Source organism: Mixophyes fleayi, chromosome 9 (genome assembly GCF_038048845.1).
Source record: "Mixophyes fleayi isolate aMixFle1 chromosome 9, aMixFle1.hap1, whole genome shotgun sequence".
Classification (NCBI taxonomy): Eukaryota; Metazoa; Chordata; class Amphibia; order Anura; family Limnodynastidae; genus Mixophyes; species Mixophyes fleayi.
This window is the reverse complement of record NC_134410.1, coordinates 55,149,241-55,175,126: the sequence shown is the minus strand read 5'-3', so window position 1 is coordinate 55,175,126 and position 25,886 is coordinate 55,149,241. Positions and strand designations below refer to the sequence as shown.

Here is a 25,886-nt window from a genome sequence, read left to right as displayed (position 1 = left end):
GCATGTCCCCCTGACAGTAATCAATGTATTAATCTTTACTGCAGTATAGACTAATGCAATGGCTAGTCTTTGTTGCTGCCTCTTTGCTGGGAAACACTCCCCTATTCCAGGTTTTGCTTTGGAAACAATATTCTCAATGGGGCAACTGGTTTTCTCTATTAGTACATGGTCATCAACAAAAATCTATACACATAAATGCCTCTCATCACAGTGTTACATTCACTATCTACTGCACATTAATGGCATGAGTCAACAAGTTGCTAATTTGATCTAACCCAGCATAATATTCTGAGAATCATATAACAGACATTTATTTAGAAGCCAACATACTACTGTGAGTAGGATGTAAATAAAATATTACCCAACGACAACAGCATTGTTCAATGTACACATAATCATTTAAAGGAAATGAGTGAGCAGTTGGCCAGAGCTCATACTCTATACTTTGAAAGGTTTAAACATGTTGTTGTTCCAGAGGGTATTTCCCCCGGGCACTGTGTCATGGCACAAATACTTTAGAATCTTTGACTTAAATTATTTTAAGCAGAAATGCTCAAAGACGTGGACTCCAGGGCTTTGTGACTGTAACTGGAGACAGACACAAAAAATAACATTTTATATATATACATACATATATATATATATATATATATATATATATATATATATATACAAGTTAACCCGTGCATTGATACTCATGCATTTTAGTCAAATCAAGCTACTTAAGGTGTTAAAAAGGTTCTTGTCATGCATTTGGGCCAAGCCAGGCCTCCTCAGGGGAAGAGCATTACTTCCCGACGCAAGCGCCCTTTTTTAACGTGTGTTTTGTCCACATGTCACCACCCTCATAATTTTTCTCCATCACCTCATCCTTCATCTTCATCGCCACATCCTTCATCAAGCTACTTAAGGTATTAAAAACTCCCACTGGTCACCCCCGGCATCTTGAAGGAGAAGTGACAGTTGGGAGTGGTTGGTGGTTGCCGGGGGTGACAGTGGGGAGTTTTTAATACCTTAAGTAGCTTGATGAAGGATGTGGCGATGAAGATGAAGGATGAGGTGATGGAGAAAAATTATGAGGTGGTGACATGTGGACAAAACCACGTTAAAAAAGGGCGCTTGCGTCGGGAAGTAATGCTCTTCCCCTGAGGAGGCCTGGGCTAGGCCCAAATGCATGACAAGAACCTTTTTAACACCTTAAGTAGCTTGATTTGACTAAAATGCATGAGTATCATGCACGGGTTAACTTGTATATATATATATATATATATATATATATATATATATATGTATGTATATATATGTTTGATTCTAAGGTATGTCATTTTGTTTTAATGGATTATGATCATAATCAAACATATTAAAAAGTTGTAATCACTTTGAAAACTAGGCTGATGTAACAGTTATAGGGAAAACTAGACTGCGACATATAATGATGCAAGTTTTATGTGTTATAAGGAAAAACATAGAAGAGAGGAATAGAGAAGAAATAGATAGGGGTGGAGAGGAGGGGAGGGGCAGTCATTATGTGTAGAGAGTATTGTTTAAAACCACCCAGGGTAATAAGTATGCTCTGGCCCTTAGGTCATTGTAAGGAACATAGGATGAAATGCAGAGTGGGATGAATGGTACTTTGCATAGCGTATCTTGCATGAAATCGCATATGCACCTATGCAGACTTGCACGATTCTGGCACTTATGTCCCCCTGCAACTGGAGAGGTGGTGTGTGGGAGGGAAGGGGTCTTGTAACGTATGCTGAGTACAAAAAACTTGTGTTTAAGCAAATGTGGCTCATGCAGACCTGCAGAAACATGCATATATTTTGCACCAGCTACATGGAAGGTATAAGTACACGCTGATGATGACTTATTGTAAACCAGTCATTATCAGCATCAAAGCGGAGGCAGAGCATCTCGAGATGTGTGGGGCTCTGCATATGGGTGGAAATATGCTACTTTTTCATGATCTGTATTTTTGAGTTTTTAAGCTCATTTTGCTAACAACTCTGTATCAACCCTGCAATGTCTAAAACTAGAGATGTTCACTGGCAATTAGGGACAGTTAGTGTCAATTATATACCCATTTGTTTTTAATAAAGAATGAGCAGCTTAAAAAGCAAAATATGCTCACGAACTTCTACATCATTTATAAATATTTTTGGTTTTATTTTTAGTTAACTCCTGAACTCAGTAGTGCAATTAATTTGTGTTCTTACACAGAGGGATAAGAGATTATTCTCATCAAAGAATCAAAAAAACACAACAATGTATAGATTGCATTGTTTTGAACAAAAATCCCACACATTTTGAACAGTTCAATTAGGAACAACATGTTGTATGATTAAAATCTTATTTTTTTTTTAACTGTTTATGACCATATTATAGAAGAAACAACATAATCTATGTTGAAGTAACAAACAGAATAAACAATAATGATATTAAATAAATGCATATTTTAAGTATTCATCATCATCATCATCACCACCATCATCATCCTCAGCTGCATCAACAGTCATCATAATACCCTGTGCCAGTGTTACTGGCTCTCAAAATTTGCTGCACCCATCATGTTTAGGCAGAATAGACTTTAAGACTAGACTAGACTTTAAGAATAGACTAGATTCAGAGACTTATTTTACTATTAATGATCATCTCCTGCCCCTCCATGCATTCTTGATTTTGAAGTAGGCAGCGGTAGAATAAACAAATGGATCATTGGAATAATAACAGTAGCATGGATAATTTTAGGAGGGGAGCATACTCATTTATGGGAGGCAGGTACACTTGTATCATTCTGTAAATGAGTACAGGGCAATATCTGACAGAAGCAGGGTGGCCAAGCAAAGATACATACAGTCCTGAAAATTTTTTCCACCTCCAACATGTCATTATGTCTTATCAAATGTTTCTATACATTTTACTGCATTTGACGTCATTACATCATATTCCTATTGTGAAAATATTACTATTAGGATGTGGTTTCTGCTCGATTTTAGTTTAGAATCTACTAGTAAGATGCATATAAGATAAGAAAAGTCTATACATTTTGAAAACACAATTATACCAATAATAACATGGATACATGTAAGCCCCTATTAACTTTAAGTACACTATGAAAAATATATACGCAACTCAGAAGATCATGTCTTGCCCACAGAGTGCAATTGGTTTGTCTATATGTGGTTTTACACTCTCAATATCAGGGTTTATATTTGAAACAATTATGCAGATTTTGTCTAATATTCATTGCAACAGAGTTTTGCAATAGCATGACAAAGCACTGTTTACTACGCTGATACACATTTAAACAAATTAACATAATGGGCTTTAATATTGATCCATCAGAAATTTTGAAGTCTATCCTAGTGCTGATGGTCATCAGTGCTTTAGTTCAGGTCATGGGAAATCCCCCAACTATTTATTTATATATATATATATATACACATGTGTATGGCTGTTAAGAGCTCCTTTGCAATCGGAGTACCTCTGCTAATTTTGTAAGGTTTTACAAAGTCCATGGATCTATAACAGATGAAGAGGATGCTTAAAACTGTGTGTGTGTGTGTGTGTGTGTGTGTGTGTGTGTGGTTTAGTTACATTTTCCCTGGTGCACTAAAGGTCCCAGTGAACTTGCTGGTAGTGCACCAAGTACAAATTGTGTTTTTCTTATTATAATTTTATACTTTTACCCCACACCCATTGCAGCAGGGGTGTAGTGTCACCAGCCCTGGCTGACAATGCTAGTACTGGTAATTTTGGAGGAACTCCATGATTTTTGTCCCCATGGTTTTGGTAGAACCAGCCTAGGCTTGTAGCACTATGGCTGGTTTGTCTGTTTTTATCTAGGAAGGAGGGGGGGAGGCTATTTTTTTTTTATTCACCAGCCTAAACTTATCTTTCTAGATATGTTCTGCTTGGAATGCTAAGTAAACTACGGGATGGAATTCCGCTTATGCTGTTAGTGTATAATTACATGCAAATCTATATAAGGCCCTTTATATACATAATGACAAAGTCCAGACAAACTGTACTTGGCCTGTGTTTGTCTGCCCCTTTCCTCTCCTAGTACCGCCTCTCCAGTCGTAAAGAGTCGCAAGTGTATCATGTGTTCAAATCTGCATACAGATATAGGTGTACCCATGCACAGTACCAATTTGAGTATTTTGTGATAAACAAACAGATTTACGTCCAACTCAACATTAACTTCACAGTGTCTAAGGCCTAGCAATGTCGGTCCCCAATTTAAACAAACAAAATTGGAGGCTTCACAGGCAACCCCAGTAAGTCTATGGGCCAAAGAGGCACAGTCTGGTCAACTCAATATGACAAATACATTATATACCTGGTATGAATGAACTAGTCAAACTAAGGCAACATGAATATCCATATCCATGCTGTATTGGAAAAAATAAAAATGACCAATGATGCAAATAGTGCATGATCATTAATGCAGATGGTTAGCCGTGGAACTGTAACAAACAAATCATATACTGTATATTTGCAAACTCATCACTATACAAATATGTTACAGAATCCCCTTATTATCTCTGTCTTATATTGTAAATATTAGCTACAATCTTTGCTAGCAATTTTGCTATTGTTTGTATGTACATACTGATCACACACTTACCTTAAGCGGTAATAACTAGTAAACAACTGCTACAAGCTGTACTGAAACTCAAGTAGGACAGATTTGTAGACTGTTCCCTGTGACTTGGTTTCCCTTGCTTTATAGATGCTTTATAGAGAAACAGCGTCTACCTCTACCATTTGTAAATGTAGCCAATAAAGCTAAGTATGTTTTCTGTTTGACATTATGAGTATGTATGTAGTATATTTGTATCAGTCCATTTCAACACAGTTTCAACCTGTATTTTATAAATAGGTTTTCAGATATTTTGCACTAGCCTTGCTCTGAAGACAATCTACTATATAAATGCCTAGTGGCGTGTGCGAAAAAAAACCAAGCTGCAGCGCCACCTGCTGGGCAGAGTTATACAATGACCTATATATTTCTTGAAGGAGAAGTGACAGTTGGGAGTGGTTGGTGGTTGCTGGGGGTGACAGTGGGGAGTTTTAAACACCTTAAGTAGCTTAATGAAGGATGTGGCGATGAAGATGAAGGATGAGGTGATGGAGAAAAATGATGAGGTGGTGACATGTGGACAAAACCACGTTAAAAAAGGGCGCTTGCGTTGGAAAGTAACGCTCTTCCCCTGAGGAGGCCTGGGCTAGGCCCAAATGCATGAAAAGAACCTTTTTAACACCTTAAGTAGCTTGATTTGACTAGAATGCATGAGTATCATGCACGGGTGAACTTGTAAATTATATAAGTCCAGAAGATTGCTAAAGATTGTTAAAATTGCTATAGCCTAACCTGCCTATAGTTATACACTACTGTGTTTTCTTAGCTCTCTCTTATTTATAGTTGAGTTAAAAATTTGGTGTATACTATATTTTCCTGTCAAAACTACAGTATAAGCCTGTCTATACATATATGTACAATGCCTCACAATATAGCTGTGCGTATTTTCTGAAAACGAAAAAGACTGTTCATTTTGAGCTTATAACTGACCATTACTTGGACACCAACTAAAGCATACAACTACAACTAACACAATAATATCACACTTTAGATGGCAATAATAATGATAAAAAAACACATAATGATGCTAGAAAACAGTATCATAAGGTATCTGCAACACAGTGGACAGCTGTCAGGAAGCATTTTAACCTAACACCTGCAGCACCTTGGACAGCTGCCGGCTCAGGCTTGGCTGTAACTCAGTTTTCTGATTGGTTAGGGTCATGTCATTTCACATAAAATCCTGACTGTTGCTGCTGCAGCCAGGCAGTTCAGCAATGACTCTTGGCTAGTGCTGATCCACTGACAGTTTCTGTCTTGCCCAGAAGGCTTGCTTCTGTTCTGCTTATGATACTTCCTGTGTTTTCAGGCCTCTTGTTAACCTAATCTAGTTAATGTTCCAGTATTGCAAAGCTGTCTGAGCAGCTACTTGGCAGCAAAATGCAGTGCAGATTATAGTGGACAGTGTATTTGTAGTGTACTCTGTACATAAACATTATATGGGCAAGCTTTTTTAATGTACATACACTACTACTGTTCAATTATGCTTTGATGATTGTCAACAACTTAGGAACTATAACAAATTTAATGGACATTTACATAAAATTACATTTACACATGTATATATGTAGAATACATTGCTTTTCAGCAAATATAGAGCTATAATGTTAATTATATTTCACATGACAATCAAAGCGTGTGATAATCATCAATGACATGACATTTTGATAAAGTCTGTTGTGCCAAATATCTCACATTTGTTGATGTTTTGTGTTCCATTTTATTTTAAAGTATAAATGTCCTTATTAGTGTCTATGCTGTTAATGGCATTCATCCTAATTAGTATATACTGTCAGTAACATATACACAATGAATGTTACACCTATTTTTCACCTGTGATATGAACTAGGCTCATGGCTTTTTAGATAGTTTGGAATGGCATAGTAACACAGATAAGATGTACAGCGGTATTTAGAGAGAAATACAATAAAGAACTGTAGAGCTATGGAGCTGGCATTATATAAAAATAGCAATAATAACAGTATAATTTTTTTTACTGCATAATCAGCCACTGTAACATATCTCTAATCCACTGTAATGCACTAATTAAATACAAATGAGAGTGAAAAAACAGAAAGTTTGAAATAAAAAGTATTCGGAGGAAGAAATGAAGAAGCTGAAATACACAATTAGACAGTACTTTGACTTTTTAGAATGTTCTTCCAGCTTTACAACCAACCACTGTGTATAGAGATGTAGCAAAGTAACATGTGTACTGAAAAAAAAAGCCTTATCAAAGGGGAATACGCATTGCCCATTGGGGCCTATGATTTACTGTACAAAATTAATCACAACACAAAAAGATTTGATGTACAGATATGCAGTGTGTTGTCTGGTTAGAAAAATCTATCTTTATGCATTGCATGTACCTGGTGGTCCCAGTTCATTTGGCAACATTTTCCTATTTTGTTTGTTAAGTTTATTTACTTTATTTTCATTTGTTTTTTGATAAATATCAACTTAAACAGGTATGTTCAATTGTTGACGTTTTCTGCCGCAGAAAAAGTATTACCGTTATTACGGTAATACTAAGCCAGATTTCAGCTCGCAGCTCCCTGAGCCGCGAGCTGAAATCCAGCGTGAAATGTACCGTAATAACGGTATTTACGCACACTATTACCGTAATGATGATAATAGTGTGTGCGCCGCGTTACTTTAGGTAGTAACGCCAACAATTGAATACTGCTGACAATAGTAACATATTTCCTTCAGAGGAATTTCACATTATTTAATATGTTTATTAAATCCTCTCCCTTCCCAATAATAGTATCTGGGACCGCTACCATTTTCTGTACTTAGGTGGGTCCCAGCTCTCACATATATCTGTGACCTTTGCCAATTACCTTTGACACTGCAGACTCTTAGTGGTAGGGGAGACTTTAGAGCTGCTATGTCAGATCTCTCCTGCTAAGGAGAGACCCAAACAATGCAACGGGAATGGTCCCGGGAAGAAACGTTTTAAATAATGTGGAAACAAATTGAAATAGAATAAAAAAAACTGAAGATAACAAGAATCAATTAATGTTTTTTCTACAAAAATGTGAGCTACAACATTACCTGTTTTCATAAAGTGCCAAAAGAAAACTCCATTTAGTGAAAATAATTACACTTAGAAATCAAATTAGTCAAAATTTGCAAGGACAATATTTTAAAATAACATGAAATATAAACTCATCATTTGTATAGCAATCTTCACTTGAGATATAGTCACCTTTATTACTTTAACATTTCTATATTTTCATGACAGTGCTGAAACTTTAATATAGCACATTGTACAGTTTGCAAGTAAATTTACATTCTCTTTCTCATATAAAGTGACCTTTTAAAGGTTACAAAGGACTGACACTGGGGTTTAAACTTTGAGACAACTGTTTTTCCATATCTTAAAAAAAGTAATAACATTTCAAGCAGTGAAACTAAACATCTTTATTTTTCAGAATACGGCAGTCCCAGAATTTACCTAGGTGTCGTGTTAACGTCAGCAGTAGTGTTTTTTCTTTGCAAAGCTTTTCTTTTCAATCAAAAAAACCCCAAACCCTTAACATACTTTTTGGTCATAACCACTTTTGTTTATGTTTGTTGTACCAATAACAAAACTGTAAAAATAAACTTTATTAGTTCTTCTGCTTCCAAAGCAAATGTCTGCTGTGAAATATGAAGTGCACTTCATTAGATGTATTAAAAAAAAAGCCAATAAGAAATCCTGAAGTCAATTATACTTACATTTTCAATTCATCAAAAGTATTGGCTGTGTGAAAGGAAGTAGCCTGTTTCTTTCAATACTGTTTATTGACTGTGATTAAATAAATAGGATGCAGTGCTGAGCCATTACTAACTAACTTCAGCTTAAAGTGTTTTGTGAAGGACAGGATCATTTTAGAATAATTGGATTTAGGATAAGTGGTCTTTTCAGTTTTTTATTTTGTTTAGAAACAAGCAGCAGACCATATTAAAAAGGTGATGATTACAAACATTGCAAGAATTCCATACATTATGGCCACCTACTGGTTATGTTTAGAATGTCTACAAAGCAAACTACATTGAGCACTGGCAACGGTACTGAATTATTTCATTAAGATCTAGTAAATATGGCATTGTATAACAAGTGCTATTCAATTATCAGTAAGTATTGATCAGTAAAACTGCATTAGCTACAATACATAGGTAAAAGAAAAAAAAAATCATTGTCAGATATTAACCAGTTCAGTTTTTATTCCATAGGCTAGAAAAAATATAAAAGAAAAAAATGCAATTGTAAGTAAAATTGAAGGTCTTTGGTGTCTAACATCCATCAAGCTAGATATGTGCTAGTTGTTTATTTCATTAATGCTAATAAAATATTTAAAAGATCTATTGTACTGTAATACTGTATATACCACATATTGTGTATTAAATAAGTTAATGCTCACTCACAAATTAATTTGAAATTAAATTAATGAATTAAAGTTATTATCCACTATTGGACAACCCATTCTTATTTCACCTAGATTTTTATTTTCCATGGGGGCGCAAATTATTTTGAAAGAAGAAAAGTAACCAATAAAATTTACTCTATTTATAATTCCTTCTCATTATTTTCAATTGTGAGCCATATTTAATAAACAATTATGGAATCCTATTTTTACTAACTGTGCTAATGGGTATAATTCTGGGAAAATAGGCATTCTGAGGGATTTTTCCATTAAAAAAACAAGGACATATGGGAGCTTTAATCTTGCATCATTCTGAAATGGGGAAGGAAATGGTGTGCAGGGAATACTAGCCTTAATCTCCATAATCTGTACAGATTGGGAAATTCAAGCACATCTGAAAGTTCTGAAATTGATTATCTGAGACTATCTGAGACTGAACCCAAATAACTTAGCTACAACTTATGTTAACTTTTTGATTCATTTTTAAACAGCTGAGCATTACATTTAATAGAATGCTTTACATGTAGACATGTCTAGTATGCTGTCAGTGGCATTCTATACAAACTAGGCGGTCTAGTAGTTTCAAAAGAATGACCATTTCAAATTGTGCTCTAAATTTAGGCAGATGAAAGAAAAGGTAGTGAAAAAAGTTACCTTCTATGTTTTTTTCTCTGTCATACCCTACTTTTCACAGGGATTGGTGACAGATCTTTGAAAACAAGAGGTGTATTCTTACCATAGCAAATGCCATATGATTGATTTTGGCTACCAATCATATTCCGGTAGCAATAGGGTTTAGGAAGAACAGAGCTGCTCTGAAATGTAAAATATAGAAGGCTGCCAAAGTGAGACTGTGGGGGATGAATTCCAGAAACCTCCCCAATATATATCAATCATATTCTGCCCTCTATGACAATTAATACCCCCACTTATTTACAAAGTTCAGCTGCTGATCCCTGTCACAATCAGGGATCCACCTTAACAGAGAGGAAGACTGCCCAGCCAATTTAACACTCTCTCAACGATACGTATTTATTTAACATAGTTTTTGTAACAATCATGTTTTTATGTGTGAGTTTAATGTGTTTAGCCCTTTAAGCTCAACTTAATGTGTTTCAAAACGTGCTATGATATTGTAAATGATTGTACTGAATTCCTACATACATTTCAAATGATTTGGAAATATTTTCTGCTACTAATCCAATATAATACAATAGCATTAGATTTATGGAAACTAGAGGAAATGTTACATGTTATAGTTCAGCTAAGTGGGCAAACTATAAACATCAGTGGTGGAAATGTTGCAGGAACAGTTTAATAAACAATACAATAAATTCCTTTTGAGCTTTTTCAGCATTTTATTTTTACTTTTATTTCCTACTATCTTCTTTATTGTGAACTTGAAAAACAAGATTTTTTTCACAAGCTATTAAGGAGGGGTCTGATGGGGTTCACTGTAAAAGAAGCTGATGGGAAAATCAGGAGGACTTTTTTTTTTTTGACACGAATCTGTCAGTCGCACTGTTTAGGAAGCTCCCCGGGGTAAGAGATAGAGCATTGCAACTATCTGCTTCAACTGACTGACAGTTAATCAAGTAGACTAGAGAATGCATGTAAATAATCAATTGAATAATGTACACACAGAAAAGGGGACTAAGTTTATGAATGCTTAATTTTAATCATGGATCACTGACAAAGCTTACAGTTGAGATCATTTTATTTTTATTTTACTGCATTAACCGCATGATATAGATGGTGAGAGGTTTTGATGAAGGTGAAATAAAGCTTGGAGCCATCGCAAACAGTGAAATTAATTCTGCATGACTATAAATCATTGTGCTATACTGTTCTTTTTAACAGTATTATTCTCAAAACAGTAAAGGAATGGTATATACTGTGTGTGTGTGTTTTTCCTTGGGTAAGTATATACAAGCAAAAAGTACAATAATTTCAAGGAGTGTAACACATATTTAGAACAGGTATATCATTCCAAAGTGGACAAACATGTTACAACATTTAATTTAATAATAAACATTGCAACCTTTGCCGAATTATACATTGTTTGATGTGGCTGAAATATCTCTTTAATAAGCATGACGTTTTCTCACATACATAAACACCGTACCCACTGTTATCTATTTTTATGCAAGCTATGTCTTTGGAAATGTTATATCCAATGGTCATGTCCTGTTATACAGAATGTGCTAAACATAAAATGTTTTGTTTTAACTGTCCACAGCTAAGTTCCCACATTTTCAGACATGAATTGAACAATGAATTTCCGAAATACTGTGTGGTATTTTAAAATTAATTAAAGGTTTTATTAACAGTTTAACAAAACTGTGTAGGGCAATATTTACCAAATCATTTTTCTTTTATGGAACTTTCCATTAAATGTTTCCATTCCTGCCCCAACCACATCAGAATTAATTGATTGTTGTTGACCCAGCTCTAGTCTAAATTTTATGAGATGTGAATAAATATAGCATGACAGGGCATTTTGTGGAATGATATTAACCCCCCACTCCCAAAAAAAACAAAACTTTGAAGATCATTTGATGAATAGTCAGAACTTAGCACATCTCTAATTATTCTGAACTAACCTCAAACTGAACCTGCTTTAACATTTTCATTATTGTGCATTTTGGAATACAATTTTTATTTTATATTATATATATATTATTCATATTTTGGTTATGCAAACATTTTCATACTATATATAATAATCCTAAAACATTGTGAATGTTTTAAACCTTTTAAACAATGTATCTCCAAATACAAACAACAACTTAATACAAGGTCATTTTAGACAGTTTAAAATTTCATACAAAAAAACACATTTGTATGAAATTGTATGTTATACATTTTGCATAACCCAAACTAGTTTATCTCCAGGACTGTTCTATCATTAGATTATGCCTAGGGCAAAAATGAAGTCTAACTCTAAAATTTAAGTCTAAGGCTACACGTCCAGGCACTAAATTCATAATAATACATAAAATATATGCAATTGTACAGAAGGTTGTCAAAGGTAAGACCAAAACTCTAATAGGGTTATGGACGTTGTAAAAGTTAGGCTCATAGTAGGGCTAAGGTTAGATGTGTATATTTAGAAGTTTAACTAGTATTATGACTTGAAGACTTTAGTATTAGAAGAAATACATTTGAATAAAAAAAAACTAGCTTTGCAAACTTTCACTTCAATGGAAACAATTTCAGGATCACCAGCATCAGTAAACAATATTTACCCCTCATATCAAAAAGGAGAAAAGGAAACTTTAAAACTATAAAACTCTTTTTACATACTATGAGTATTACAGACAATCTATTAGAGTGAAACATCAAACAGGCTCAACATATATATTTCCCAGCTATACCTTTGGATCCAAACTGTACTTAATTGACACATGGACAAGTCTATATGTATATATACTCTTTAACTGTGCTAAAGTATATTCATCTTCTTCTTATAATTCTTCTTCTTCTTCTTGTTATTATTATTATCTTTTACTTCTAAAGCATTGATATATTACGCAGCACTTTACATTGAGGGGATCATGACACAAACTATTTACATGACATTAAACAGAAGGTAATAGTGGTCCTACCCAAATAAGCTTACAATCTAAGAGGTGTGCGGGACACTTAATAAGGTAGCAGAATAACAATAGTAGCTGGTGGTGGGGAATGGCCATTTACATATTGTAAGGCAGCAACAATATCAGCCACCAATTACAAGCTGTACATTGGCAGCTGGATGGCATTTCTGTGCCATTCCCGGTGCTGCTGCATTGTTGGAATGAGGAGCGACAGCATGAGGGCGGAGACATGAAACCAGTCATTATGGATTCAGCTGCCGTCAACCATAACTGCCCTTTACCATTTATTTTAGCTGAACCTCCTTTATCTCTGGTTCCAGAAAAGACTATTGCTTTTGTGCTGCTTGGGCACTCTTGTGTCTGCCAGCTTTTAGCTGCTGTGTAACTGGTATTTTCTTATGTATAAATGTTAATGTGATCCAGGAACTCTAATGAGGTGTGTAGGTACTAGTATGTATATGTACAAAGTGGAGAAAAGCAAAGATGCATAACTTTATACACATGTAAAATATCTCACTTTGTACACATGTACTTTACATCAACATCAGATTACATGCTGTTTGGACCTAGAGCTTTCTAGAGCTAAGCATAATAAAGTTGGATGTATGAGCTTCATTTTGTTCAGAGGTGCAATTGGCAACACAGTCGTCAAAATTTCACCGGAGCATCACATCACCACTCTTCAGGGATACATAACTCATTTCACTGTCTGTCTTTCACTCTGCGGTCTCCAGCTTGCCTATTTTTCCCTCTTCATATCTTGACACTGCCCCTGTCACATGGAGGGCTGTCCTCATCAACATAAATATGTGTGTGGACAGGTCACTGCCTCCATCAAAGGCAGCATATACCTCAATTGAAATAGTCTGTGCTCCTGTGAGCATGCTGATGATCTGATTGGCTACATGTTATTTAACTCCCACCCATATAAAAAATAAGGTACACATGGATGATTGAGAACATAAAGGTTATCTGACCATAGTCAAGGGATACATGTTGTAGCTTAAAGTGAACAATGCAATGCTGTAGCTTGAATGTCAGGATGTCCTGCAAAGCATTACACTTTTTATACAAAGGTATTTGTCACTATATGCATCACAGTATTGCCCATCATCATGGAGGCACCCAATGAACAAATAGGACCTCATTTAGAGTCGGACGCAAAGTCTGTTTTAGGCGCATCCAACAAAAAAACACTACATGTGCATGCATGTGCAGAATGCACCAAATCCGCCTGCATCTTGGACACTTGCGCCTAAAACAGACTTTGCGTCCGACTCTAAATGAGGTCCATAATGTTCAAAGCTCAATACATGCATTGTTTCATGGTTTTCTACAGAACTTTGTTTTACAATAATTAAAAACTCATTTACAAACACACCCACATGCACACACTCATAAACAACACTAATCCTTGAAAAATAAATACTGATTTAGGAGTGCCAACAACAAAAATATGCTTAATGTATTGTAAATGTAAAGTGTTAATAATGACATCTAGAAAAACATTGGGAAAATATCTATTTGAAGACATTAAATAAGTCCTATTGACTGAAAATTTGTTTTAAAATCATCAGGTTTGGCAATGCTGCTGTAAATCAATGTTTCATTATGTTAGCTGCACAATATGCTAGACATATGCCAGCATAATGCTCATTACTTACAGCATATTTTTACGCCAGTACAGAGGTAAGTGGCGATTACACTTCATCAAGTATTACAAGGCTTAAGTTGACTAAAACTTCAATACAAACTACACATGAGGGCCACATCTGTCAGCTGTGTGAGAAGAATGGATCGCTATACTGCATGTGACAGTCAATTATCTCTCCTTGCCATGTTGCTGAACTTGCTGTTTATTGGTCTACATGCTAAAATGTGTCTAAACTTATCAGTTATGTTATACAAAGTATAGTACATTTTACTGAACCAAATTAAGTCATAGGCCATTGGCATGTTAATTAAAACCTTGCAAATTTAATTTATACCAACCAAGAAATTATTTTTTCCTTTTCAGTCTCTCACTTTTTATGCAGTACAAGTATTTTAATAACACCAAAATTCAACTGGCAAATGCAAGATAAATGGTATTGGTAAGTATTGCATATCTTTAAATTATATAATTGTCTGGAAATTTTGGTGAATGGATAGGTGCAGTTCTGCTTATAATCAGCAAAATTCAGTACAGTGAAAAATATTCTGCAACCTGCAGCTTGCTTAACTTCCTCCTATGGCAGCAGTCAAATATCTCCCATTCCTCTGATAAATATCCAGATACATATAGAGGCAGAATGAGAAGTAGCAATGTATAGTTTATAGTTTTACTATTAAATGTTGAGTATATAAATTAAGTATAAAATATCTCCTCTGAATATTTCCAACTATACAAGCTTTATTATTAACTGCTTTACTGACAGGGATGAGGCCAGATTCTCATTACTAAAGGGAAGAGCTCAACTGATTACCTATATTATACCAACCACTGCACCTCTCAGTATTAACCAGAGCATACCAACCACAGCAACTCTCAGCACTAACCAAAGCATACCAAACACTGCACCTCTCTGTAATAATCCAGAGCATACCAATCACTGCACCTCTCAGGATTAACAAGAGCATACCAATCACTGCACCTTTCTGCACTAACCATAGCAATCCAACCACTGCATCTCACTGCACTAACGAGAGGATACCAACCACTGCATTTCTCTGCACTAACCAGAGGATACCAACCACTGCATTTCTCTGCACTAACCAGAGGATACCAACCAACGCATCGCTCTGCATTAACCAGAGCATACTAACCACTGCACCTCTCATCACTAACCAGAGCATACCAATCACTGCACCTCTCTGCAATAATCCAGAGCATACCAATCACTGCACCACTCTGCACTAACCAGAGCAAACCAATCACTGCACCTTTCTGCACTAACCAGAGCATACCAACCACCACACCTCTCAGCACTAACCAGAGCATACCAATCACTGTACCTTTCTGCACTAACCAGAGCATACTAACCACCACACCTCTCAGCACTAACCAGAGCATACCAACCACCACATCTCTCAGCACTAACCAGAGCATACCAATCACTGTACCTTTCTGCACTAACCAGAGCATACTAACCACCACACCTCTCAGCACTAGCCAGAGCATACCAACCACTGCATCACTCTGCATTAACCAGAGCATACCAACCACCACACCTCTCAGCACTAACCAGAGCATACCAATCACTGTACCTTTCTGCACTAACCAGAGCATACTAACCACTGCACCTCTCAGCACTAACCAGAGCAAACCAATCACTGTACCTTTCTGCACTAACTAGAGCATACCGACCACTACACCTCTCAGCACTAACCAGAGCATACCAACCACTGCACCTCTCAGAAATAACCAGAACATACTAGCCGCTGCACTTCTCAGCACTTAAAAGAGCATACCAACCACTGCATCTCTCTGCACTAAACAGAGCATACCAACCACCACACCTCTCAGCACTAACCAGAGCATACCAATCACTGCACCTTTCTGCACTAACTAGAGCATACCAACCACTGCATCTCTCTGCACTAAACAGAGCATACCAACCACTGCACCTCTCTGCACTAAACAGAGCATACCAACCACTGCACCTCTCAGTACTGAAACTAGACTTTTTCCTGTATTATTATTTCCAGCATTCTGTATTCCCCATTTTGTATTTGCCATAAAGCCAAATGCAGATTAATTCATAAAGCTCTGTCACATAGCAAATTTCCATGATATTATACTACAAACTTCTTAAGTTAAACCATGTTTCTCTGTTTTTTCCCTTCCACTTATCTTCTTTTAACATTTCCGCACTTCAGTTAATGACACCTCTTGTTTTTGAGGCTGTCAAGTGAATGAAAATTTTCAAAATGCTCGAATAATCATTAGACCTATTCAAATGGACCCATTGAAAATATACCTCCCACCACTGCCAGTTTACAAAAAAGGGCACAGGGAACATTTTCCCTGTACATCTATTGGTCTAGGTGATGAACTAAAGCCGATATTGTAGCTCGCTGGTGGCCTAAGAAGACAAGGAGCCCTTACTAGTTAAAACATTTTATTCAAAATGATACTGTGACCCCTTGAGTAACTTTATCAGTGTTTTTATGCTCTTATTTTGCTAGTCAATTGTAACACAAACTATGAAAAATATCATTCCAGCTGAAAGCATCTATATATAATACTGCTATGCTGTTGTACCATATAAAATCACCCTTGTATATATTAAATGATAGAGCTATCCTCTAGATTTATATTCTCTATTTAATGTAGGTGATTTAGTAACATAGATATATACATGCAAATGTGCAATAACTCAAAGCAACCAATCCCCAATTAGAATTACTTGGTCTAGCCAAGTTAGGATGGAACAGAAAGAAAAATGTCTGAGTGGGTTTTATGGCTTACTGTATGTATATTTGTATCTTAGTACATTCCAATGTCTCCTTACAGTTGGACTTACACTGTATATTAAAATTTTCTTAATGAATTCTACAGCATATAGACAATTATTTAATTACTTTATTGTCAAGGATTTTATTCTGAAATGCTATCATTGTAATTATTTTCTATATTACCTCCTCCATCTCCAGCCAAAGGCATATGCAAAGGAAACACATTCATCAGGAATTCTAGTAGGGCAAAAAAGATAGACTGTATTTCATCTTCTACTGTTAGCACATTTGACACACTAGACAAATCCTCTCTTAATAATTTGTTTATGCGTTCTTGTGCTTAAATGTGGGGGTTGACAGATCCATTTTAAGAAAAAGGTTAGTATGTCTATTTAATAAATATAAATTGTTCAGCACTATACATTATCAATTGAAAGCCTTTATTTAATTCTTTCATAAATGCAGTGATTGTTCCTAGACCCTATTTGTCAGCCTTACAACAAATATCAATTTTGCACACAGTACAAATTTAGAAGACTGGCTTCACTTTCATAAAAACTGCACAATGGCATTTCTCTTGTCATGTGTGGGTTGTGTTTCACTTTGCCACATTGTAAATGTATACTTTGGGACTATATTATTTTGACATTCTGAAACATTTTTTTCAAACTGTACAAATTGGAATCAATTTCACTCAGTGCAGAAACCTATTGAGTCATTTCAAATGTATTCTGTACAGGTAGAAAATATATTCATTTTAGAATAATAAAAAGGATTCTAAGTTTAAAATTTTATCATCGTTTACATTTAAATGTATTTTAAGACATTATTTTCCTAATACTATTCATAAAATCTTGCTATTCAAAGTTTCATAATAACATTAAGGTTTTATCTATCCCGTTAGATATCTGTATTAAATGCTTTTTACTTAAAAATGCTCTGATTGTTAATATACAGTGACAGTAATATATGAGAATATTACCAAGTCTTTATGAACCTTAATTTTTAAAAATGATACATTATCACATGATTTAATAAGCAATGTTACTCTGCTTTCTGTATCACATGCTCAGAAAGCGTTGCAGCAAGTCACATGGTATTGCTGCAGCAAATCTCTTGTAAATAAGCAAAGTCACTGAAAGGTGGATTTTATTCACAGCAGTATATCACTTTCTTGCTGTTGCTTCTTATGGAGAAGATGCAGTAGGCTGAATCTGCACTGCAGCCTATGGTGCTGAAGTGACAATGTTTATATGAAGGGTTTCATCATTGCAATTTTTGTTGCTTGGGAACCTGCTTGGGATTCTTGCACTGCTTTCACAGGTTCTGTGCTTCTGAAGCTGACTATTCAAATAAATGACATTGTGTAATTACAACGTTGATGCCTTTTTTCCAGGAAGCGCCAAAACATACATCTGAATAACAGATAAACACATAAGTAGGAGTTTATGAATCCATACTGAACAGCTAAACAGGCCTTATGCTAATCATCTCATTGTCCTACCTGTCAGCAAATAAAGTTTTAAATATATTTTGAGGAGGTGGCAAAAACAAGTTTATTGTTAAGAAAGCCAAAGAAAACTACAGAAAATAACACAATTGACTAATCAGTGCACACTGCATTCTCACTCATTACTCATATAAGTAATTGTTTAGTAATACCCCATTCATACTGCACCAAAATCCCGGATTTTTCCTGGGTCGAGCTGAAACGACCCGGGTCTTGGTGCAGTATGAATGGTACAAGTGAAAAATCCCGGGTCTAAAAACCCGGGTCTTCAACCCGGGATTTATCGAGGGGTAATTCCCGGGTCGGACCCGGGTTGCCTGCACTATGAATGGTGCAACCCGGGTTTTGGCATAGTTGCATAGGAGAGAGAGAGAGAGATTTTTTTCATATTCCAGCTTTCAGCCAATGAAAAGTGCTCTGGTGATGACTCCCACAAATTGCCAGGGCACAGACTTGTGCAGTATGAATGGGGTCAACCCGGGAAATTCCCGGGTCCAAGGTGCAGTATGAATGGTGTTTCTGAGCTGGGACGCTCCGAGCCCCTGCAAAAACCCGGCTTTAAAAACCCGGAATATTGCAGGGGCGGCAGTATGAAAGTGGTATAACAGACAAATGATTATTCCCTTTTGTGTACCATGTTTATGTTTTTATATATTTGTTCCATTAAATGCTGGAATGACACTTGTAGCAATTAACATCCAACACAATTGTTTGGCCAAACATCAGCAGTAGATTAATGTCAAATAATATATGTTCAAATGAAAATTCTATTGTTGTCATATTGGAAATATCCCTTCATGGAAATAAACAATTTCAAAGTGTAATTAATGGTTATAGTAAAAATTGTGTAAATAGTCTATTAAAATGGCAATATAGCGTATTGCAGTACGAAGAAGTAAAGTTGGAAACTCCCCACAATAAACAGTAAATTTATTTGTAAATGATTAATAAAAAACATGATCCCGTAAAAAGAAAATATATACTGGTAGTATTTATTTAAAATATTTATAACATAAATACAGATGTAGAGTCTAACCGGATGGGAGTTTACTACTTTGAATTTGCAAAAACCATGGTTACAGCTGTGGTTCAGATAACTAGAGAGACATTATAACTATATTCACTTCACAGGGTGTTAACCCTCCCCAGACATATTGGAGGAATGGACTAATTAATGAAAATGCCATTGCTGTAATCAACCTGTGACTTATTTATTTTTTTATGGTAGAAAGGGAAACAGCTGTGTATAGTATTTTAAGTTATCCAGTTATTTCAGCAAGACATTTTATTTTCATCTGTAGACAAGCTTTTTAATGTATTCTATCATAAACTTATGATCATTTATATTAACGTTCTACTATTAAAAGTAAACAAACAAACAAACAAACAAACAAACCTTCTTTACTGGCATGTAAACAAAAAAGGATGTGTCCCATTAAACTATTGAGCATCATGTGTAGTGTTATTTGGTTGTTATTTGGTTTGCAGAGTTGAGATAACATCATTATTTGGGCTCTATACATTTGCTAAGAGCTACAACATTAAAGAAAATGATATATTTGCAGAAGGCAGCATGCAAAAAGTTGAAAATGGGAATATAGCTGGTGTATGTTGTAGATATGGGTAGAGGATACTCAATGAATAGACTTAGAATTAACAGACTGCTTAACCAAATAAGGACACCAATGTATTTCTAGCAAACAAAAACTATCCGCAAAGCCAATGTCACCGAAATAATCAAGTATTCAATAGGAGATCCTTAGTCTGAGGAAGTAAACAGCATATTATTTACAGTAATTCTTAATTGACTGGATCATTTGCCTCACCCAATTATTGCAAATATCCCTCTTAAAGTGGGTAGATTTTCCTTTTCACTTTGAAATGTTCGTGTTACTGGCCACAAAACCAACACTGTATCCTATTTTTAAATGACCAGCATGGTAGGTTTTAAAATCGACCTTTAGCACAAATATCTAGACATTTGGGTCAAAAATGTATCAACGTACCATGCAACAGCTGCAGATGGACACAGTTTTAGGAGACTGAAGGGGTCACAACACAAATACAAGGTAATATGACATGGAGAAGTGTCATGTCAGTTACATTTAGGTTTAGAATTTTCTTTACTATACCTGGGATGCCTTAGTGCCAAAAAAACATAACATGTAGCAAAGATCTGGCCTACAAGGCACTCAATGAGTTAACAACAAATAAAAGTCACATCTACTGTTAAATGAAGACTCAGAAAATTATTTACTTTAAAGTACTACATAATAATAAACCTTTTAAAAGCTATTGTTCTCTGAAATCCATATGTATTCCGCTTAAAATCTGGTTATCTGTAGCTAAACTGGAAATGTGAAAGAGACTGTTATTGTGACATATAGACAGAAATTTTGATTGGATGTGATATGAATGTTACTTATAATAACTGCTTTCTAGGACCATTCATTTTCATTGTGGAATATCTTCCATCCAATAACTTTTACTTGTGCCACCTGACAGTATGCCCAATTTGTTATTTCCCTTCTTTTATTTATTGTATCATGTTTAACTCATGCAGTTCTGAAAGATATAGGTGCACATAATATTCATTTCAGCAAACCAACACAGTGGTAATAAATCATTATGAAAATACCACAGACTGCAAGATGAAAATGATGTTCCCTTGAAAATGTTCTGGTAGAATAAATCTTAATGTAATTTTAAAATAACAGTGACTTATGCAGTAAGTCAATTTCTGATTATAAATATTCATTTTCTATCAGTGCCTTTTACAGAATAGTGTCACAAGTAAGCAGAAATGGGCATTTTGTAGTATATGAAGCAGTCCTGAGTTCAGTCATTTTGTCTCCAAATAAAACATAGATAGATAGATAGATAGATAGATAGATAGATAGATAAACACTATTAAACCCCCCAAAACTAAACACTCCTCTACTGGGCACTACTACTGTATTAGTGCTGAGTGCAAATACACTCGTGCTGTTTAGGTTTTATATAGGAGACCCCCACACTGTGAGGTGCTGTCCACTTGTTAGAGTGCTGAATCCATCCACTGCATATCCAACAATCTAACAGCACCCAGCTATACACAAACGACAGAGAAACGGAGTATCTATAAAGTGATGCTAGTAACAGAGCATGTTTTCCTCACGTGCATACGTGAGTCTCTGCAATCAAATACTAATCATTTGAAATTGCTCTTAGAAAGAGAAGCATATTGGGGGCACAGATCCGTCAATGCAAGCACCTACCTATTGAGTGGGAACTTTGAGCAGCCCTGATCCCCCAGGCTGATTTCTTTTGCCCTGTGCAGGTCTTGCCATAGCCTAGCTGTGGTGCCCTTGCCTGACCGCTTCTTTGCAAAGCAAGCAGTAGATAAATCCACCTTGAATGCCTTTTCTTACACCAGTCATCCGCCCGTAAGAGATGGAAGCAAGATGATGGTGACAGGTATAGTTCTATGGGTCAGCAAGTGATAATCTCCTACACGAAACAGCACTCCTTTATCATCAGCCAGACGCACTCCTAGGGCTCCAGTGCTACAAGCAGGCGTTTACCATCCTGGGTGCAGACACAGCTCCTAAGGACTGTACCAAAGCCACTGGCTAAAGGGGTGGAATTGCAAATTGGTTTAGCAGATCAGTTCGGCTGCAACAGCATTTAAAGCTGCCATCAGCTCTCACAGGAGCTTGGCCGTGCTGTGTGCAGACAGCATTCTCTTTTCTCAGTGCTGCTGCTGCTTCTGATGAGAGGCTGATATGGGAGACAGAAGGAGGAGGTGCAGGGAAATGAACACAACTGCAACTATGGACTGAGCTAGGAGAAGCTGCTGACTACATTTCTCCATGTCAGAGCAGAAGCTGTAGTACTCCCTCCTTTCTATAGATTATGTGACTACCTTGTGATTTTGTAAGTGTGAATAAAAAAAGAAAGTCTAGCAGAACATTATTAAAAATACACAACAAGCAAATGTACATATTAGTAAACTTTATAGTATAATATACCAGTTATGCAGATGCTATCATTTGTTCCCCTGTAATAATTCTTACATATTAAGTGATTTTAGTGCATTTAACCAATTGAATTTGATAACTGTTTTTATATTCTTTTAATATCTTTACAGATGAAATTCAATGATTACCAGATTATTCCATGTCTACTTGGCAATGAAATGTATTTGCAATTCAGTTGTATAGTATACAAACATTGCTGTTGAAATAAGTGATTATTTTTTATATAGCCTCATGCAACAAATTTTTTAAAATGATATAAAGAAATGCAATTTAAATGTATTTCTAATAAATAAGTGTATGCTGGATATGTACATGTGTATCCTAATCAGAACTCAAAATCTGTTGTGGGTATAGTCTTATTTGAGTCTTAAAATGAATACGCAACCCTTAAGAATAATGTAATACTAATCGGGACTTTGAACCCACAGATGAGAATGAGGATTATTCATCAAACTTTATTAAGATGTAGTATGATCAATACAATTATAGCTACAATTGCCTTTAACATACCCTATAGCTGCAATTGTAACATTTAGTCTTTATAAACCCAGTTGACACAAATGGCATTGTTTTAGTAGCATAGATTATTGTTCTGAGTTCCGTACAGTTGAAAAAAACACAAGCTTCACAAAACTGCACAAACCAGCACACATTAATGTACTGGATGATGAAAATATATTTTCTGACTCTAGAGGTCTCTTTGGTTGGAAATCTGTGAAGCCTTTGTGTGCCTGTGTTTTGTAAGAATGATATGTTTGATGCATTATGACCTTTTATACATGTAAATAATGCTTTGCTTCTACACCAATCATTGCTTCATCATTCATATACAGTGTTAAGCGGGGAAATGCATCTGAGGTAAAACATTATAAATAACAATTAACTGTGTGTTTTTATTAATATATCATTTTGTACATAAAAATTATGTTTTTGTATTTTATTGCATCTCTCAGCTACTGTAATTACCTGATTTCTTTTGAAGCAGTTTATTTTTTTATGTTTTTCATGAATTATTGGTATAGGCTAATGTTTAAAGGCTTACGCTTTAATTATGACAAAAGTAATTAGGGCATGGAAATTGATAGAATGTTTTTCTGTTTTGGAATAGGTCCAGAGATGTACCTTTGATTAAGATACAAATAATGGGCAAATAGGCGCTATAATCTCTTAAATTGCTAAGTATTGTCTTGGTGGCACATTCAGAAGTGTAAGTAAAACTATTTAGTTATATTCTTGCATTTGGGTGGCACAATTAATGCAGAAAGTAAAAAATGATCATAAATGTATATAGTGCAGGAATGCTTGTTTATGGTAGAAAGTATTAACAGAAGTAAAAAAGTTATTCCAAAATTAGAAATCTCATTTCAATATATTTACTAGTATATGAAATACAAAGAAAATAAAAAATGGTAGGAAAAAACAGAGCTAAATCTTATACAATATAAACTCATAAATGTATAGTAAGAACATTATGGGCCTGATTCGTCCGGAAATCCATCCGTTTGTCTATCATATTTTGCATAAGATCGCACTGTGCATGCTCAGAAACAGATATTATGCAAATGAGCTCAATTCATATCCTCACACATCCGGCACTTATGACCCCTTGCGACTTGAGAGGTTAAATGGGGGTGGGAATGGGTGAACTAATGTAGACCATATACAGTAAGGGCCTGTTAATGCAGATATGGCTAATTCAAATCTTGTGTTTATAATAAGTGTGCTTAGTTTCAGCCGTATCTTTTACACCTGCTACAGGGCAGGTGTAAATGCTGGATGATAGTGATAACCAACTGGCATTAACTCTCAGAATCAGATTGGATGATTTTTAATTCACCAGGACACCTCACACCAATGATCTCATCAAACACGACTATATCAGACCATAGGAAAGATACGCTTATGGTGCCATTTTGTTTCTCAGAAGTGATGATGTCGTTAGTAGCAACTGTAACAATATTGCATGCCCAGGGAACGTGTCTACAGGCCACATGTCATCCTCCTTGGGATGTCAGACGCTGAGGTGATCTGTTGCTATTGGCTTCCACATCATTTCATCATGGACACTCGCATTGTGCAGAGTGACCTAGAGACTCTGCACAACATTCCTAGAGCAATACCACTGTTGATGGTGTTACATTTATGTGCATCTGGGTCATTCCAGACCATAGTGGGCGTTGTGGCAGGAATTTCCCAGCCTTTGGTCATATGCTGAAGGTGGCGCTGCAGGTTTCCTGTCACACATACATCAATTTATTAATCTGCCACTTGATGAGGAGTCCCATGTGGCCTTAAAACACCATAGCTTGCTTCCTGCACATTATAGGGGCAGTAGATGGTACACATACAGCCCTGATCCCATGAAGCTATCCACTTGATAATTGTTTAGGCTATATATGATGTATCTCTCCAGATTTCATGTCTGGTTACTAAATGGTTAGGAAGCACCCATGATTTTTTTGCCATCAGGCAATCAGATATATGTCTAAAATTAACACAGATTCAAGGAGGCACAAGGCCACATGGAGATGATTAGCTATTAGCTACATTTTATTTTTAACTCATTGCTAAACATAAGTCAATTGCTTTGTCCAAATATATTTATAAAAGGTGTCTTTTCAAAATGTTCTAAATAATGACAACACTCTTTGCATAATTCTGTAATTCTTTAAAAGATGTTGAATATTGCTAGATGTTTATAGCGACATCTAAAGCAAATACATTTTTACACAACTGTGTCCCTATGCACACATATGATTTTACTTTATTTTTACCCCTTTAATTTAAAGGAGACAATTAGATTAGTTATAGAATGGCGGACGTCCTTTTAAAAGTCAGATTCTGTTTCCTTGGGCAGTCTGGGGGAACACTTATGTATCCACCGGATATTGTGCGTGACATCATAGATCCGTGTGTAATGTTTTACAATATTGCCATCTGGAGTGGGTTTCTTGAGAGGAAGAGGCTAAGTTTACTGGTCAGGAGAAAGACGATATCAATGATGGTCCTCAAAATTTAAAGGACTATACATCATTCAAGGCATATATGATTAATAATTCCTTTTCATGTAAGTACCTTTTTGAATGAGTTACAATTTTAAAGTTATAATAATGTAAACAAAATGAAAGCAGGAAACCATGGAGATTTATTTAAGCAGAGTATTTTGTGAGTTTAACAATCAAATTAGTGATAAACAAACAAAGGGGTTCTTTTACCTCCAAGGTCAATGTTTGAACTATAGGAGAGTAACTGAGTCACCAGATC

The 25,886-nt window shown here is 35.6% G+C and overlaps 1 protein-coding gene across 2 annotated transcripts in view; it reads right to left on the bottom strand.

The window, feature by feature from the left end:
• Positions 1–22,372, bottom strand: part of TENM1 (teneurin transmembrane protein 1) — a 476,767-nt gene extending 454,395 nt beyond the window's left edge. For both annotated transcript variants that reach the window (XM_075184364.1, XM_075184365.1), the window contains exon 1: positions 21,861–22,372. The gene's annotated coding sequence lies outside the window, so the exon portion shown is untranslated. The remainder of the gene's footprint in view (positions 1–21,860) is intronic.
• Positions 22,373–25,886: the final 3,514 nt, after the last annotated feature.